Source organism: Narcine bancroftii, chromosome 5, assembly GCF_036971445.1.
Source record: "Narcine bancroftii isolate sNarBan1 chromosome 5, sNarBan1.hap1, whole genome shotgun sequence".
Classification (NCBI taxonomy): Eukaryota; Metazoa; Chordata; class Chondrichthyes; order Torpediniformes; family Narcinidae; genus Narcine; species Narcine bancroftii.
The window spans coordinates 166,455,187-166,474,128 of NC_091473.1; the positions used below are offsets into that span (position 1 = coordinate 166,455,187).

Here is an 18,942-nt window from a genome sequence, read left to right on the forward strand (position 1 = left end):
GGAAATGACAGAAATGCAGGAAGAAATGAAAATAGAAAGGGTACACAGAGCACTAGCTCCAAAACCACAGGCACATCAAAAATCAAGATCTATCTTTGTAAAATTTTTGAGATACACGACAAGAGAAAATATACTGGAACGGGAAAGGAATAAAGTTAGAGAAGATAATAAACCATTGGAATACAAGGGTTAAAAAATATTTTTTTACCCAGACATAAGTTTTGAACTCTTAAAGAGGAGGAAGGAATTTAATACAGCGAAATCAACTTTATGGAAAAAAGGTTAAAATTCATATTAAGACATCCAGCCGTGCTTAAAATATTTATACCCAGAGAGCAAAACAGACTGTTCTCAGATCCAGAGAAAGTGCAAGAATTTGCAGAACGTTTGCAGGACAGGAGGAGAGATGAAGAAATGTAACAAGAATGAAGAACGGCAATAAAGTATATATAAAGATGTAAAAGCAATGTATATGTAAAGAACTAAAGAGGGAAAAGAGAAGGGAAGGAAGGGAGTAAGGGGGAAAAAATAAACTTTGTTATATGTGTTTTAAAAAAAAGTGTTTTCTGGAGAGGGCTGGGTGGAGGGGGAATAATCGTCACTGAAAAATCAGTTGATGCTGCGAACAAGATCACAACCCAAATGAAAAGGGGAGTTGTGGTTGCCTGGCAAGGGGTATGGGGGAACATTTGGAGTTAAAATATTAGTGGATGTGGGAACTGCGGGGGTACATTATGTCTTAAATGTGTTGTTGTATACTAAGTGTAATAAGAGAAAACTAAGAGATGAAAATGGGGAAAAGGAGGATGGAGGTGGCAAAGAAGTAGAAAAGAGATGTGTGCAAGATATAAGATGGCCATGTTGAACTATATGACTATAAACATGAATGGAATACATAACTAAATTAAAAGGAAGAGGCTACTAAATTTATCGAAGGAAAAAATAGATATAGCATTTATGCAGGAAACAGATCTAACTGAAGCGGAACATAACAAACTAAAGAGAGACTGGGTAGGACACATAATGGCAGCATCCTATGATTCAAAAGCTAGAGGTGCAGCCATACTAGTTAAGCAAACTGTACCAATCAAAATAGAGGAGGAAATAAAGATCCACCATGGAGGTATGCAATGATAAAGTGTCAGATATACCCAGAATTTTGGAATTTACTCAATATAGACACATCTAACGAGGAGGAGCAAATGTTTATGCAGGATATTTTTTTGAAGATTGCAGACACACAAGGAAATATATTGATAGGAGGTGATTTTAACCTTAATTTGGACCCAATGTTAGATAAAACTGGACAAAAGACAAGTAAAAAGAATAAAGTAGCCAAATTTGTGGTTAAATCAATGCAGGAAATTAAACTTATGGATATATGGAGGAGGCAACACCCAAGAGAGAAGGAATTTTAATATTATTTGAGTAGGCACAAAACTTATTCAAGGATTGATATGTTTTTGTTGTCAGCCCATATTCAAGGGAGAGTTAGGAAAACTGAATACAAAGATAGACTACTATCAGATCATTCACCCCTATTATTAGCAATAAAACTGGAGGACATCCCACCAAGAACATATAGACGGAGGTTAAACTCCATGCTACTTAAAAGACAAGAATTTATGGAATTTATTGAATGCCAAATTAAAACATATCTTGAAATAAACACAGGATCAGTGAAAGACAAATTTATATTATGGGACGCAATGAAAGCCTTCATTAGAGGGCAGATAATAAGTTATGTGACTAAGATGAAAAAGGATTACAAACGGGAAATAGAGCAGTTGCAAAGGGAGATAGTAAGTACAGAAAAGGAATTAGTAAAAAGGGATGATATAACGAAAAGGAGAGAACTGGTGGACAAAAAAATTAAATACGAAACATTACAAACATATAAGGTGGAGAAGAACATAATGAGAACAATGCAAAAGTATTACGAACTGGGAGAAAAAACACATAAAATATTAGCCTGGTAACTTAAAATAGAACAAGCTAAAAGAACGGTACTGGCATCAAGAAAAAAGGACAAACAAATTACATATAATCCAACAGAGATTAATGAAAATTTTAAAGAATTTTATGAACAATTGTATCAAACTGAGAACAAGGGGAAAGATGATAAAATAGAGGAACTTTTAGCTAAAATTGAACTGCCAAAATTGCAAGAAGAGGAACAAAACAAACTAATAAAATCATTTGAAATAGACTAAGTACAGAATATATTTTAAAAGCTGCCAAACAATAAAACACCAGGAGAGGATGAATTTCGAATAGAATTTTATAAAACATTTAAAGAGTTATTAATTCATCCTCTCCTGGAAGTAATGAACCAGATAGAAGAAACATAAAACTTGCCAGATTCATGTAAGACAGCAATAATTACAGTAATACCAAAGACAGGGGAGGATCCACTAACACCAGCATCATATAGACCAATATCTCTACTTAACTCAGACTATAAAATAATAGCGAAATTATTAGCAAACAGATTGGCTGACTGTGTACCAAAAATAGTAAAACAAGATCAAACTGGATTTATTAAGAAAAGACGAACAGCGGTCAATGTCTGCAAACTTATTAATCTAATTCACGCAGTTCAAGGAAATAAGAACCCAACAGTGGCTGTTGCTCTAGATGCAAAAAAAGCCTTTGACAGAGTAGAGTGGAATTACATATTTAAAGTATTACAGAAATTCAATCTACCAGAAAAATATATAAATTGGATTAAAGGATTGTACAATGGACCATTGGTGAAGGTAACAGTAAATGGATATGTAGCGAGTCACTTTAAATTAAGTAGGTCAGCTAGACAGGGATGTCCACTATCCTCCTTACTGTTCGCCTTAACAATAGAACCTTTGGCAGAACTAATAAGAATAGAAAATAAAATAAAAGGGATAAAAATAAAGGAGAAGGAGCATAAAATCAGTTTATTTGCAGATGACATCATAGTATACCTAATAGAACCAGAGGTATCAGTAAAAGAATTACATAAGAAATTGAAGGAATATGGAGAAATATCGGGGTACAAGATCAACACAATTAAAAGTGAACCGATGCCAATGAGTAATGCGGATTATACAGAATTTTAAAAAGAATTGTAGCGGCGGCTACACTTCTCCTATAATAATACACACAACCAGACAGGTTGAGCTCAGTGAGCAGACTAGTTTATTGCAGGCTGCTGGGCTGCACTAGTACTCCCAGCCCGGACCTGGCTGAGAACTAAACTGGAGGGCGTTGACGTCACCCGGGTGTCACGTGGTCCCCAAGCACGGGTTTCTGAGCCCTGAGCTGGAAGGAAGGGAAACCCCCAACAGCGCCATTTTGGCCGTCTGCCCTGCCGTGTGGCTTACAAGCGGGGCCAGTTCGCCTGCCTTGTGGTAAGCCGCCACACAGCCCCACCCCCCGAACTAGCACCAATGTCCTTTTTTGCCGGGCAGCCTTGCTTCTTGGGCTGGGCAACGACCACAGGCTCAGTGGGATCGAGGTGCACTGGCTTTAGCCTGTCCATGGTAAACAGCTCATGCCTGCCGCCCAAGTCCAGCGTGAACGTCAAGCCAGAATGCTGTATAACCCTGTACGGCTCCTCGTACGGTCGCTGCAGAGGTGCCGCGCTGAACAAAAAAGAACACTGTGGCAAGCAGCTCGCCAGGAATGGGAGACGGGCGAGTGCCATGCCTGGAACGCAGTGGGGGTTCGAAGGAGTCCAAGCGTGCCCTGAGGTGAGGAAGTAGTTTATGCGGCGACCACTGGGGATTGTGAAATGTGTTGACGAACTCACCAGGTAGTGCCAGCAGCACACCATCGACCAGCTCAACTGATGACATCTGCAGATCTTCCTTAGGAGTGGAGCGGATGCCCAGGACCACCCAAGGCAGTTCGTCCGTCCAGTTGGGACCGGTGACGCGGGCCGCTGACTTAAGGTGGCGGTGCAGACGTTCAACCAGTCCATTGGCCTGTGGGTGGTAGGCTGTGGTGCAGTGTAGCATATCCCCAACCTGTTGGCGAGCTGTGCCCTGAGTGCAGATGTGAACTGGGTGCCTCGATCGCTGGTGAGGTGAGCCGGGACGCCGAACCGGTCGACCCAATCATGCAACAGGGCTCGGGAGCAGGAGTCGGTGGAGGTGTCTGGCATCGGGATTGCCTCAGGCCAGTGAGTGGTGCAGTCCACCACCGTAAACTGGTAATGGTTGCCCCAGGAAATGGATAAGGGCCCAACGATATCCACGTGAATGTGGCTGAACCATTCCCAAACGTGCTCGAATTCCTGTATGGGCGCCCTGGTGTACTTGTGCACCTTGGACGTCTGGCAATGGGTGCATGTTCTGGCCCAGCCCGCGATCTGCTTCCGCAGCCCATGCCATACGAACCGTTCTGCCACCATCTGGTCCGTGGACCTGATGGACGGATGTGAAAGGTCGTGAATGTGACGGAAGACCTGCCTGCGCCACTGCTGGGGAACTACTGGCCGCGGGGTCCCCAAAGAGATGTCGCACAGGAAGATGCCTTTGCCGCTCGGAGTCGGGAGGTCTTGGAACTGCAGGCTGGTGATGGCGGTCTTGAAGGCCCTCGTCATCTCGTCACCTTCCTGGTCCTGGGCGAGTAGGTTGAAGTCGAGGCCGGGCATCAGCGCGCAGATGGCCGGTCACGAGAGTGCATCGGCAACCATATTGTCCTTCCCCGCCTTGTGCCGAATGTCAGTGGTAAACTCAGACACAAAGGAGAGGTGACGCTGATGGAGGGCCAACCAGGGATCCTTTGCCATCGCAAGCGCCTGGGTGAGAGGTTTGTGGTCTGTGAAAATGGTAAAAGTCCTCCCCTCCAAAAAAAATAGCGGAAATGCCGCATTGCCAGGTACATGCCCAGTAATTGGCGGTCGAAGGCACTATACTTGCGTTCCGGCGGGTGGTGCAGGCGGCTGAAGAATGCCAGCAGCTTCCAATGTCCATTCACCTGCTGCTCCAGGATGGCACCAATGGCTGTGGCAGAGGCATCGACAGAGAGTGCCATATGCAGGTCGGTGTGCGGGTGGGCAAGCATGGCGGCCTTCACCAGGGCATCCTTGGTGGCCTCGAATGCGGTGCAGGCTTCTGGGTTCCAAGGGAGCGTCTTGTGCTTGGCTGCGATGAGGGCGAACAGCAGCTGCATGATGCACGCAGCTCCCGGGATGAAGCAGTTGTAAAAGTTGACCATTCCCGCGAACTCCTGCAGCCCCTTGAGGTTGTCCGGGTGTGGGAACTCCCTGATAGCGGCGACCTTTGCAGCGACGGGCGTGGCTCCTTCGGCCGTGATGGTATGGCCCAGGAACTGCATGGACTCTTTCCCGAACTGGCACTTGGCCGGGTTGATGGTAAGGCCAAAGTTGGCCAGCCGGGAGAAAAGGGCACGCAGGTGGGCCTTGTATTGCACCCAGTACTTGCTGGCAACAAGGATGTTGTCCAAATAAATAAAGACAAAATCCAAGTCCCTGCCCACAGAGACCATGAGGCACTGGATGGTCTGAGCGGCGTTCTTGAGCCCAAATGGAATGCGCAGGAATTCGAACAAACCAAAGGGGTGATGATGGCCGTCTTGAGTATGTCCTCAGGGTGCATCAGGATCTGGTGATATCTGCACACCAGGTCAACCTTAGAGAAGACCCTCGCGTCGTGCAGGTTGGCCGTAAAGTCCTGGATGTGAGGGATGGGGTAACAGTCAGGAACGGTTGCCTCGTTGAGCCATCGATAGTTTCCGCGGGGATGCCAGTCACCGGAGGCTTTCGGGACCAGGTAGAGGGGTGAGGCCCACAGGCTGTCGGACCGCCGAATGATCCCCAGCTCCAACAGGTGCGAAAACTCCTCCTTTGCTACCTGGAGCTTGTAAGGCAGGAGCCGGCGTGCCTTAGCATGAACCGGCGGGCCCTGGGTGGGGATGTGGTGGAACAACCCATTGCGTGGCAAAGCAGTGGAGAACTGTGGCTTGAGGAGAGTCGGGAACTCATCCAGGATCTGCTGGAACTCGTCTCTGGGCGAGCTGATCATGGCCATCTACGGTTGCTCCAAGCGGGCGTCGTCGAGACAAACAGTCTGGAAAGTACAAGCATCTACCACATGCCTACCTCGAATGTCCACCAGAAGCCTGTGTGTGAGGAGGAAGTCTGCACCCAGGATGGCAGTCGGGAAGGACGAGATGGTGAACCTCCACGCGAAATTCCGTTGGCCGATCTGGAAGTGGATTGTCTTTGTCTCCATACATCTGGATTGCCATTGCGCTGGCCGCACGGAGGGGAGGTCCACGAGGTTGGTTTCTGGATTCAATGGCTGTGGCCAGGATGACGCTGATCTGGGCTCCAGTGTCAATGAGGAACCGTAGGCCGCTGACTGAGTCCCACAGGTAGAGAAGGCTGTGTCCTTGGCCAGCCGCCACAGCCATTAACAGTGGCCAGCCTGGTTGTTTCCCTGGAATGAGCAGGGCTGATGACACTTCCGGGTCTTGGTTCCCCAGCACTTGTGGTAAAAGCAGAGACCTGAAGTGGATGCTGCGGTCTTGGTTATGCTCTTGGGGGCCCCTGCAGGGGCCGGGTGCTCTACCGCAGCACTAGGGGCGGGCTTGGCATGGTTGTGCCCGTGCCCATGCCTCGTGACCTGCTGGACCACTGAGCCTTCCAAGAATAGTGCGAGCTATAGCTCTTGGGCCTTCTGGTCGACCTTCCTTGGGTCAGTGAAGCTCTCCCGAACCAGCAGTGGCCGGATGTCCCCGGGCATATGTTTGAGGAAGATGCGCTCGAAAAGTGGACAGTTGGTGTGCTCACCCATGAGCGCGAGCATCTCATCCATCAGTTTCATTGGGGACCTGTCCCCCAGGGCATTGAGTTGCAGCACCCAAGCGGCACACTGGTGTCTGGATAGTCCGAGGGACCCGGTAATCACTCGCTTGATGGTCTCGTACTTGTCCTCAGCGGGTGGGTGTTGAACAAGGTGCAGCACGCATCTGGCGGTGGCCTGGTCCAGGGCAGTGACCACATGGTAGAATTTGGTCATGTCGGACAAAACCTGGCGGAGGTGAAACTGGAGCTCCACGTGGACGAACCTGGTCTGCGGCTCCTGAACCCAGAATTCGGGCAGTTTCACAGCTATAGCATTGATCCCAGACTCGCTCATGATGGGTTCAAAGACGTTTGAATCAGTCGGGGTCACCAATTGTAGTGGCGGCTACATTGCTCCTGCCATAACACACGCAACCAGATGGGTTGAGCTCAGTGAGCAGACTAGTTTATTGAAGGCTGTTGGGCTGCACTTATACTCCCAGCCTGGACCTGTCTGAGAACTGCGCTGAAGGGTGCTGACGTCACCTGGGCATCACGTGGTCCCCAAGTGTGGTTTTCTGAGGCCTGAGCTGGAAGGAAGGGAAACACCCGACGGCGCCATTTTGGCCAGCTGCCCCACTGCGTGCCTTACAAGCGGGGCCGGTTTGCCTGCCTTGTGGTGAGCCGCCACAGAATCAACATTTAAATGGCAAGCACAAGCAATCCGATACCTAGGGATCAGGTTAGATAATAACTTAAGCCACTTGTACAAACTAAATTATCAGCCACTAATAAAGAAATTGCAGGAAGACTTAGAACAATGGAAAGAATTACTGCTAACGTTGATAGGGAGTGTACACTGCATTAAAATGAACGTGTTCCCAAGGATACAATACTTATTTCAATCGTTACCAATTCCCTTAACAGAAAAATTCTTTAAGGAACTAAGGAGAATAATAAGGAAATTCTTGTGGAAAGGGGGGAAACCAAGGATAGCGTTCAATAAATTAACAGAGAGGTACAACCAAGGTGGTTTGCAGTTACCAAACTTAAAAAATTATTATAGAGCCACACAATTAAGGTATTTATCAGATTTTTATCAGACAAGGGAAAAACCAGATTGGACTAAGATAGAGCTAGATAAAATAGGGGAGAAGGTACCAGAACATGTACTTTATAAGTGGGATGAAAAACTGGTGCAATATAAAAACTCACCAGTACTGCATCATTTACCTAATACATGGAAGAAGATCCACTTAGAAATGAAAAAAATGAATGATCAAATACTAAAATTACTATTGATGCAAAATCCGCTAATCCCTTTTACAATAGACAACCTTTCCTTTAGAGAATGGGAGAGAAAAGGAATCAAAAGAATAGAAAATTGTTTTTTGGGAAATAATTTATTAACATTTGAACAGTTGAAGTACAAATATGGAATAACTCATGGTACAATGTTTGCATAACATCAATTGAAAGCTTATTTAAAGGATAAATTGGGAAACAGTTTAAGATTACCTGAAGGAAGCAGCTTTGAATATGTGATTACAGACACAATGATAATCAAAGGATTTATAACCAACATGTACATTAAGATGCAAGATAAGGAAAATGAAATAAACTATAAACCTAAACAGAAGTGAGAAAAGGATCTAAACATAAAGATAAAAAATGAAGGATGAGAAAAGTTATGTTCTGGAACTATGAAGAATACAATAAACACGAAGTTATGCATGATACAGTATAATTGGTTACACAGGGTATATATTACTCCGCAAAAATTAAAAGAATGGGATTCAACATTATCAGATAGATGTTTTCGCTGTAAGAAGGAAATGGGAACAACAGTACATGCAACTTGGGCATGTACGAAAGTAAATACGTTTTGGGAAGAATTAAATCAGATACTAAATAAAATTACAAAAAAATAACATACCAAAAAAAACCCAGAGATATTTATTTTAAGTAACATAAGAAATGGAGAATTAGGCCTCAAATTGGATAAAGTGCAAATAAAATTCATTATGATAGCCTTAGCGATAGCAAAAAAATGTATAATGTCAACTTGGAAAATGGAAGAGAGCATGAGTATACAGAAATGGCACATGGAAATGAATAAATGTATTCCATGGGAAAAAATAACATAATTTAAAAAATAAAGTCACAATGTTTGAACAAATTTGGGAACCATACATGGAACATATCAGAGAGAGCTTGCCTACGACCTCCATCCCCTAAATTGAGAATGAAAATGATAAGAAGACAAAATGACTAGAATCAGTGTGTAATAAATAGATGACGCATTTTTCTTGTTTATTTTCCTTTGTTTGAAAATATTGTTTTATGGTTTTATTGTATTGTATATGTTAAATATTTATGGGTATTGGAGGGGGGTGGGTAGAGGGGAGGGAGGGAAGGTGGGGGAGGAAAAAAGGGGAGAAAAGACCACTGCGTAAATTTAATGAGATACGTTTCTACATATTTTGGTTGATATCGTTCACAGTGTGAAAATTTTTTAAAATTATTTATAAAATGCCATCGACGGGAGAGTCAAGGAGAATTTTTCTCAAGAGCAAGGTGAAATTCTGTAATTCACTGCCTGAAAGGCAGGACAAGGCAGAAGCCCCCAACCTAACCCTCTCGTAGCTCTTTTTGGAATTCTTTGTGATGATAATGTTAGGCTAACTTCAATTCAATGTTGCATTTTATCCTTGTTCTTTGTTGATGGCCAGACGTGCAATTTTGATTAAATGGAAAGGCAATATTTCACCTACACATGCACAATGGCTAAGGGATATTCTTACTCGTTTAAACCTGGAAAAAAATTAGATATGCTGTCATTGATTCAAACATCAAATTCCAAACAATATGGGGCTCTTTTATGGACTACTAGCATAACTAGCATAGTTATACTAGCATAGGCGGAACCAGCAGAAAAGAACAAGTTCTACACCGACCTGCGCAACCTCATCCAACGTACCCCTACAGCCGACAAGGTTGTCATCCTGGGCGACTTCAACGCTCGTGTCGGCAAAGACTCAGAAACCTGGCCAGGAATCCTGGGCAAGCATGGCGTCGGCAAGTGCAACGACAATGGGCGCCTCCTGTTGGAGCTCTGCGCAGAACAGCGGCTTGTCATTACAAACACCCTTTTTCAGCAGAGGGACAGCCTTAAGACCACCTGGATGCATCCCCGATCCAAACACTGGCACCTCCTGGACTACATCCTGGTGCGAGAAAGTGACAAACAAGATGTGCTCCACACCAGGGTCATGCCTAGCGCGGAATGCCACACTGACCACCGGCTGGTTCGCTGCAAGCTCAACCTTCACTTCAAGCCAAAGCCCAGGAACAATAAAGCCCCCAGAAAGAGGTTCAATGTTGGAAAACTGCAGTCAGACGAAGCGAGAGGAAACTTCCAGGCAAACCTCAAAGCAAAGCTCGACGTTGCAACCCGCCTCACGGACCCGTCCCCTGAAACCCTCTGGGATCAGTTGAAGACTACCATACTGCAATCCACTGAAGAGGTACTGGGCTTCTCCTCCAGGAAAAACAAGGACTGGTTTGACGAAAACAGCCAGGAAATCCAGGAGCTGCTGGCAAAGAAGCGAGCTGCCCACCAGGCTCACCTTACAAAGCCGTCCTGTCCAGAGAAGAAACAAGCCTTCCGTCGCGCATGCAGCCATCTTCAGCGCAAACTCCGGGAGATCCAAAATGAGTGGTGGACTAGCCTCGCCAAACGAACACAGCTCAGCGCGGACATTGGCGACTTCAGGGGTTTCTACGAGGCTCTAAAGGCTGTGTACGGCCCCTCACCCCAAGTCCAAAGCCCGCTGCGCAGCTCAGACGGCAAAGTCCTCCTCAGCGACAAGATCTCCATCCTCAACCGATGGTCAGAACACTTCCAATCTCTTTTCAGTACCAACCGCTCAGTCCAAGATTCCGCCCTGCTCCAGCTCCCTCAACAGCCCCTAAGGCTAGAGCTGGATGAGGTTCCCACCCTGGATGAGACATATAAGGCAATCGAACAACTGAAAAGTGGCAAAGCAGCAGGTATGGATGGAATCCCCCCAGAAGTCTGGAAGGCTGGCGGCAAAACTCTGCATGCCAAACTGCATGAGTTTTTCAAGCTTTGTTGGGACCAAGGTAAACTGCCTCAGGATCTTCGTGATGCCACCATCATCACCCTGTACAAAAACAAAGGCGAGAAATCAGACTGCTCAAACTACAGGGGAATCACGTTGCTCTCCATTGCAGGCAAAATCTTCGCTAGGATTCTACTAAATAGAATAATACCTAGTGTCGCTGAGAATATTCTCCCAGAATCACAGTGCGGCTTTCGCGCTAACAGAGGAACCACTGACATGGTCTTTGCCCTCAGACAGCTCCAAGAAAAGTGTAGAGAACAAAACAAAGGACTCTACATCACCTTTGTTGACCTCACCAAAGCCTTCGACACCGTGAGCAGGAAAGGGCTTTGGCAAATACTAGAGCGCATCGGATGTCCCCCAAAGTTCCTCAACATGATTATCCAACTGCACGAAAACCAACAAGGTCGGGTCAGATACAGCAATGAGCTCTCTGAACCCTTCTCCATTAACAATGGCGTGAAGCAAGGCTGTGTTCTCGCACCAACCCTCTTTTCAATCTTCTTCAGCATGATGCTGAACCAAGCCATGAAAGACCCCAACAATGAAGACGCTGTTTACATCCGGTACCGCACGGATGGCAGTCTCTTCAATCTGAGGCGCCTGCAAGCTCACACCAAGACACAAGAGAAACTTGTCCGTGAACTACTCTTTGCAGATGATGCCGCTTTAGTTGCCCATTCAGAGCCAGCTCTTCAGCGCTTGACGTCCTGCTTTGCGGAAACTGCCAAAATGTTTGGCCTGGAAGTCAGCCTGAAGAAAACTGAGGTCCTCCATCAGCCAGCTCCCCACCATGACTACCAGCCCCCCCACATCTCCATCGGGCACACAAAACTCAAAACGGTCAACCAGTTTACCTATCTCGGCTGCACCATTTCATCAGATGCAAGGATCGACAATGAGATAGACAACAGACTCGCCAAGGCAAATAGCGCCTTTGGAAGACTACACAAAAGAGTCTGGAAAAACAACCAACTGAAAAACCTCACAAAGATAAGCGTATACAGAGCCGTTGTCATACCCACACTCCTGTTCGGCTCCGAATCATGGGTCCTCTACCGGCACCACCTACGGCTCCTAGAACGCTTCCACCAGCGTTGTCTCCGCTCCATCCTCAACATCCATTGGAGCGCTCACACCCCTAACGTCGAGGTACTCGAGATGGCAGAGGTCGACAGCATCGAGTCCACGCTGCTGAAGATCCAGCTGCGCTGGATGGGTCACGTCTCCAGAATGGAGGACCATCGCCTTCCCAAGATCGTATTATATGGCGAGCTCTCCACTGGCCACCGTGACAGAGGTGCACCAAAGAAAAGGTACAAGGACTGCCTAAAGAAATCTCTTGGTGCCTGCCACATTGACCACCGCCAGTGGGCTGATAACGCCTCAAACCGTGCATCTTGGCGCCTCACAGTTTGGCGGGCAGCAGCCTCCTTTGAAGAAGACCGCAGAGCCCACCTCACTGACAAAAGGCAAAGGAGGAAAAACCCAACACCCAACCCCAACCAACCAATTTTCCCTTGCAACCGCTGCAATCGTGTCTGCCTGTCCCGCATCGGACTGGTCAGCCACAAACGAGCCTGCAGCTGACGTGGACTTTTTACCCCCTCCATAAATCTTCGTCCGCGAAGCCAAGCCAAAGAAGCATAACGTTAAGAGTTCGTGTTGATTTGGAGTTTTGGCACGGTGTTGTCTCCCTCCAAGATTATGCCACTTGAATTTTTTCAATGTCATCCTCCAACCTTGATTAAGGGAAGGGGTTTAGAATATATCCTTTTTTTGTTCAGTTCTATTGTATCGTTATGTTTGTGCTATCATACTTCTGAATTTCTACGTGTGCTCATTACTGTAACTATTTTTTACTGGTTCTGGAGCACATTTCATTATTGTATAGTTACTTTTTTAAATGAATAAATAAAAATATTTTATATGGAAAAAAAAACCCACCCCCATATGTACCCTAGCGGCCACAGTGGCCAGTCCTGTGACTCACTAGTTATGATCAAGAAGAAGGTTTCAGATTTTGATGTAAAATTGATGATAAATTTACCTCCCACCTTCATTCACAGTAGTAAGACTGTGAGGAAGAAGGGGTTAAAGAACTGAAAGTTATCTGCAGTAATTTGAAACCTACCTGGAGTTTCACAAGTTGTTGAACTTTAAAAGTAACAATTAAGAAATAGTGTTCCACACCTGCCTTGTTTCTTGGTTACTAACTTATACAGAAAGAGTATATACTCTGAAAACTACAAGAAACGTCTAATAGCCTACCATGCTCCTGACATAAGTGAAAAAAAAAACTGCAACATTGTTTAAGACTAATTGAAACTGGTCTAATACCAAAGAACAACCTAGAAGAGCGGTGATGACCTTCGGACCAAGTATTAAAGAGAGAGAGCTGAGGTACCTTTGAAACCCAGAGTGAAATACTGTGATAGTACAGATTCTATCACCAATGTGTATATGTATATATGTACAGATGGTAGTGTAGGATGACTGTGATTGGCTGAGAGAATGTAGCCACACCTACTGGCAGGTCTTAAAGAATTCCTCTTAGCCAGACAGGTCATTCTGGACTGGTCGACCTACTTGTGATATGCTCCAGTCTTTTAGTTAATAAAAGCCTTGGTTTGGATCAACAAGTCTTTGGTTCTTTCCACGCACACTACAAATACATCCAGCATTCAGTGGCAGCTCTCCTGACATCTAATCAAACAGGCGACTCAAGCACTTTTGAGCCATTATGAACTTTCGCTTAGTGAATTCATCTGACCTTCCATGACTGTATTACTGTTAACTTAACAGCCTTTTTAACCCCGCCTCCAGACGAACCTGAATAACCAGATTATGATGGTTTGCAGTGAAATTAGATCGAGGTCTACACTGTGCAGGTTATGCCATTGTGAAAAATACAGAAATGAAGCAATAAAGATGGCTGCCTTCTTTAATTCCAGTTTTCCCAGCAATTTGAATTGTTTTCCCTTAGTAGAGCCTACATGATAGGGAAAAGAATATTTATACCCATACCATAACCCTGTCACCTTTGGAAATACGCACAGTGCTACTGCAAAAGCTGCTGTTATAAACGGTCCATTCACTGTTTATTTAGAAAGTGATGAACTGCTTGAAAATAGAAGTCTTGCCTGATATGGGAATGAAGTATAACTTCAGAGGAATGCTCCTGCCCTGATAATTTAATTTTAATTTCTTTGAGCTCTGTAAACAGTAGGGGGTGTGCCAGAAATCAAATTATGAACCACCCCTGCGTACCTAATGCAATTATTTTACCTGTACTACCTAACTATAAACATGCAATAATATATTTGACCAAGGAGGAATGGCACGTCACTAATTTGAGAAAATGGGACCTACCAAAAGAAGGAATGTATCATCTATCCACAAAATAATCCTGATAAAGAAGTTAAGTTCCCTCAGGGAAGGACATGAATTTGAGTCTATTTAGAGTGATTTTGTAGAATTAAGTATGTAACTATAAGTATTGTCATTGTTGATTTGCCTTGGACATTAAAGAATAAGTTGGCTAAGTTGCCAGCAGAAACTGGGTTGAATTGGATAAAGGTACTGCTGTTAGATTTATTTGAAATGCGTGTAACCCTGTAAGGCAGTACAGGGTTAAATCCTAAGACTGATGTGATGTTACTTCAAATTCACAAGCATTAATTAACAAAATGATCACCTATGTACAGCAACTAGCCAAACCACTGTCTGTCCAACACTCACAGGTGTAAGAGACACAAAGACATCCCGAGGAACTCATTTGTGGCAAACAGGTGCCCCTCCTCCAACCCAGTGACTACATGCTTTGAAGTAGAACAATGCTTGATAATCACTGAAGATACATCATGATGACCTAAACACTCCAATTTTCTTTAAGCTGCAGACTCTTAAGCTCAATCATAGCCTTGACTGTTAATTTTAAATTTTGTTAAGAGAAATAATTTCCTGCTATGGTCTGCCTGAGGCACTGAGTTCAGGTAATGGTCCTCATTTTGAAGCCAAGATAAATGAAGAATTGTATAAGGAATTTTGGATCTGACAGTGGTTCCATTAACCCCAGGCAGCAGGAGTAGTGGAATGTGCAAATGAAACATCAAAAAAATTAAACTGGCCAAATTGGCTGAGGAAACAGGGCTAAAATTGGCGAAAAAAAGTGATATCCCTAGCATTGTTCAAAATGCAGGTGACAGCAGACTAAGTCAGGCTACCTGCTGTGGAGATGGTCCACGTACAGCCATTATGGACATCTTGGGGAGCAAAGCCTACACTGCCCGTAGGGATGGATTTATTATCATTAGGCAATGACAATGGCAAATATTTGAGTATTTTAACAAATTTTTTTTGAGAGATGCATTCACAGTTTCAACAAGCACACCTATTGAAGGGTGATCCAACAGATCGAAGTGGTGAATATCCTAATGTCAAAACTGAAAATTACATTCTGGTAAAGAATTAGGATTGGAAGAAATTGGGAACTTGGGAACTCATTCCAGGTCCCGCTAATAACAATAACTACAGTAAAGCTTGAAGGACATCCTCACTAGATACATTAAACAGACTTAAGGAAAAAGGACCAGCTAAGACATACAGATTTTTATTATAACAGACTGAGGAAACAAAAGGCCACCTACAACATGAGAACTTTGTTATGCCTTTTTGTCGCCATGACATTTGAACTGAATACTGGAGTCATGACTGAAAAGAGGAATTTTGGATGGCAGCATAATATCTTTTTAAAAGCGTCTTACTTATATGATAAGATGAATGTTTGTAGCTGTTGAATCTATTCCCATATTCTAACCAACTCAACGGGAGGTATCCCCTCAAGGCCCATATAGGAAATGATAGAATGGATTTTGAGACAGAACAGATCACAGACAAGTAAGGATATAAATATGTGAAGGACAGCAGGATATAACATGACATCTTTTATTAACGGTACCTCCAATCATATACCCATACTAAAGCTGGGAGAACATTGATGTAAGACTCTTCATGTATACCATGAGACATTTATTTTGACATAAAGCATATCTGTGGCTGACTACTAATTGGATGGGGTCCTCTTAATTGGGATATGTGGTTCCCTTGTTACAGAGTATATAGATATGTTTTTGGGAGATCAATTGGGAAAGGTTTGTTAGAGTAGGTTACATTCAAACACTTTAAAACAAATTTTATTTTAAATACTGGAGCTCTGCTAATGCTAGACATATCGGGGCCTCAGAGCTTTGAAGAGTGCTCAAGAGACTTCACTAATGAATTGATGTTTACAAAAGGCAACAAATGAAAGATCTTGCTGGAGCCGCAGATTGTCTAGAAGAGAACATGTTGTTCTAGGAGGGTCATGTGGTTTTGCAAGCAGAGGGAGTCAAACAGGCTTTTCTTTCTCTGTGTCAGAGAGAAAGAAAGAAAGAGAGAGAGAGAGAGAGAGAGAGAGAGACAGAGATAGAGATCACTTGTACAATGTTACAGTAGCAGAAGCAGCTGGGACTGGAACAGGACAAGCTGGCAAGCTTATGGAAAGCCTTTTGGAAGATGGCCTAGTCAAAACCCTTGTGGTTCATGAGAGGAGAGGACTGGCTGTCCAATGCTTCACTTGGAATAAAAAAGAACTTTGTCGTGACCTGAAAGGAAGAGGTTATCATCTATAGAACCCTGTCAGGGCAAGTTTTGTCAGCAAGACACTGAGTAACTGATGAAAGTACATCAGTTGCAGATGTCCTGGAACAACAAATCTTTATCTAAAAACCGACAAGAACCTTCCTGAGTGGTAACCATTTACCTTTCAAGCACCAAAACCTGGTGAACTTTATAAATGTTAAATTCTGTGCACAGTATAAGAATTGCCTGCAACCAGTGAACTTGGAGGAATGAGAAGTGAGATTGGACTGTGTACCAAAGATATTTTCTAAACTTACACACTCATTACAGACATATGCGCTTAGAATTAGAAGGGGGTTAAGTTAGGTTAGTTAAGTCAATAGCAATAAGTTAAAGTGTGATTTTGTTTTCATGTTTAAAGATAATTAAAATCAACTTTTGTTTAAGTAACCATTTGTCTTGGTGAATATCTATTGTTGTTGGGTTTAGGGATCCTCTGGGCTCATAACACACATCATGTACAGAAACTACACCAATACCCTGATTGGCGAGATGTAACCAGGTTCAGGACAAAGAGAGCTATCTCTTTTTTTTAAAACTTTATTTAAGATTTTATAACATGAATAACATATAGGATTACATTTAAAAAAATTAAGAATAAAATAATAAAATTACAATACAATATCAGTAATTTAAATAAACTATTCCCTCCCCAATAATTATTACACATTAATAACCCAACTCAAATTAGTCCAACCCCCCCTTCCCCCCAAAATAAAGAGTGAAGAATTAATAAAGTTAATAATATATGTGAGAAAAAAAAACCACTTACAAAAAAAACATAACCGATTAAAATACTAACAAAAAAAAGTAATTAATACTAAGATATCAGACTTAAAAAACATATTTAAATCAAACTTAAATGCATATATTTAACAAACTGAGTTAAGATGAAACAATAATCAATTCTTAAAAAAATTGTAGCATGAAAAAAAAATTTCTCTATAGAGATAAACCTTCACCAAATATCAACTAACTTCACATCTATCATCATATTAGTCACATAAACCACCATCTTAAAACAAAATTCAAACCTCATTAAGCATTGTACAATTCAATTTTAGTACTCTTCCACCATTTTTCCCTTTTACTCTTGAATAGTTATCCAATAAAAGCTCCAATACCACATTTAAATATCCCCAATCATTACATTAAAATTCAGATATCCAAATAATAAAAACACATCTACAACGAAATCTATATCTTCAACAAATGGAGCATAAACCACAAACAAAATTCAAGCCTCATTAAGAATTGTACAATTCAATTTATAACTTTCACCATTATTCCCTTCGTTCTATAACTAAAATAGCAAAATAATATACACCAGAATTACCACTCTTTTCACCTTAAAGTTAAAGAAAAAATATTAAAAAAAACTTATCCATCCAATTCACATTTAAATTTCAGATATTCCTTATCTACTGAATAAACTTTACCAAAAAAAACCACATCAATTTTTAGTTTTTTAAACAATCAAATACTTTCTTATGCTTTTTTTTTTATATTTAAAAAACCTTCACTCTTTAATCTAATAATACAAAAAAAAGGAAAAATAAACGGGTAGGAGGTTAAAAATACCCCCTCCCGTCTAAACCGCGCAATGCGGTAACTCCCCAAAAAAAATGGGTGTGAGATAACTCACATGTAGCAGATGACTTTCAGGAAATAGTGCCTATCCAGTTCTCTCCCCCAACTCTCACTTCATCTTAAACTAACATCCTCATTATTTAATATCCCTTTTTTAAAAAAAAAACATTAAAAAAAAAAGGACAACTCTTCTTTTAATCAGCTCCAACTGATTAAAATTACAACCATTCCTTCTTGGAGCACGGCTCTTTTCTTCCATCTCTTGTCTCCTTAGAGATCGCGGCGGACTATGTCTGTTGAAACTGAGTAATTGGCAGCTCTTGAGCAAATGTTTGAGAATCAAAGAACTTTGGTTGGCAACCATCTTGAAAAACCTTCAAAACAGCTGGATATCTAAAGGTTGCCTTGTAACCTTTCTTCCACAACAACTCTTTAGCAGGATTGAATTCCCGTTGTTGGAACATAACTTCTTGACTCAAATCCGCATAGAAGAAAACTCGATTATTTTGAATCATCAAGGGTGATTTTCTCTGTTGTGCATTTCTAATAACCACTCGTAAAATTATATCTCTGTCGTAATAATTCAAGCAACGAACCAAAACAGGTCTTGGACTTTGACCTGAAATAGGTCTTCTATGCAAGGCTCTGTGAGCACGTTCCAGTATTATACCTTCCGGGAAATGTTCTTGACCCAGCACCTGCGGAATCCATTCAGTAAAAAATTTTCTTGGG

The 18,942-nt window shown here is 42.9% G+C and overlaps 1 protein-coding gene across 2 annotated transcripts in view; it reads right to left on the reverse strand.

The window, feature by feature from the left end:
- The window catches only part of pde12 (phosphodiesterase 12), a 99,738-nt gene that overhangs the window by 48,953 nt on the left and 31,843 nt on the right, over positions 1 to 18,942 (reverse strand). The window lies entirely within an intron of this gene.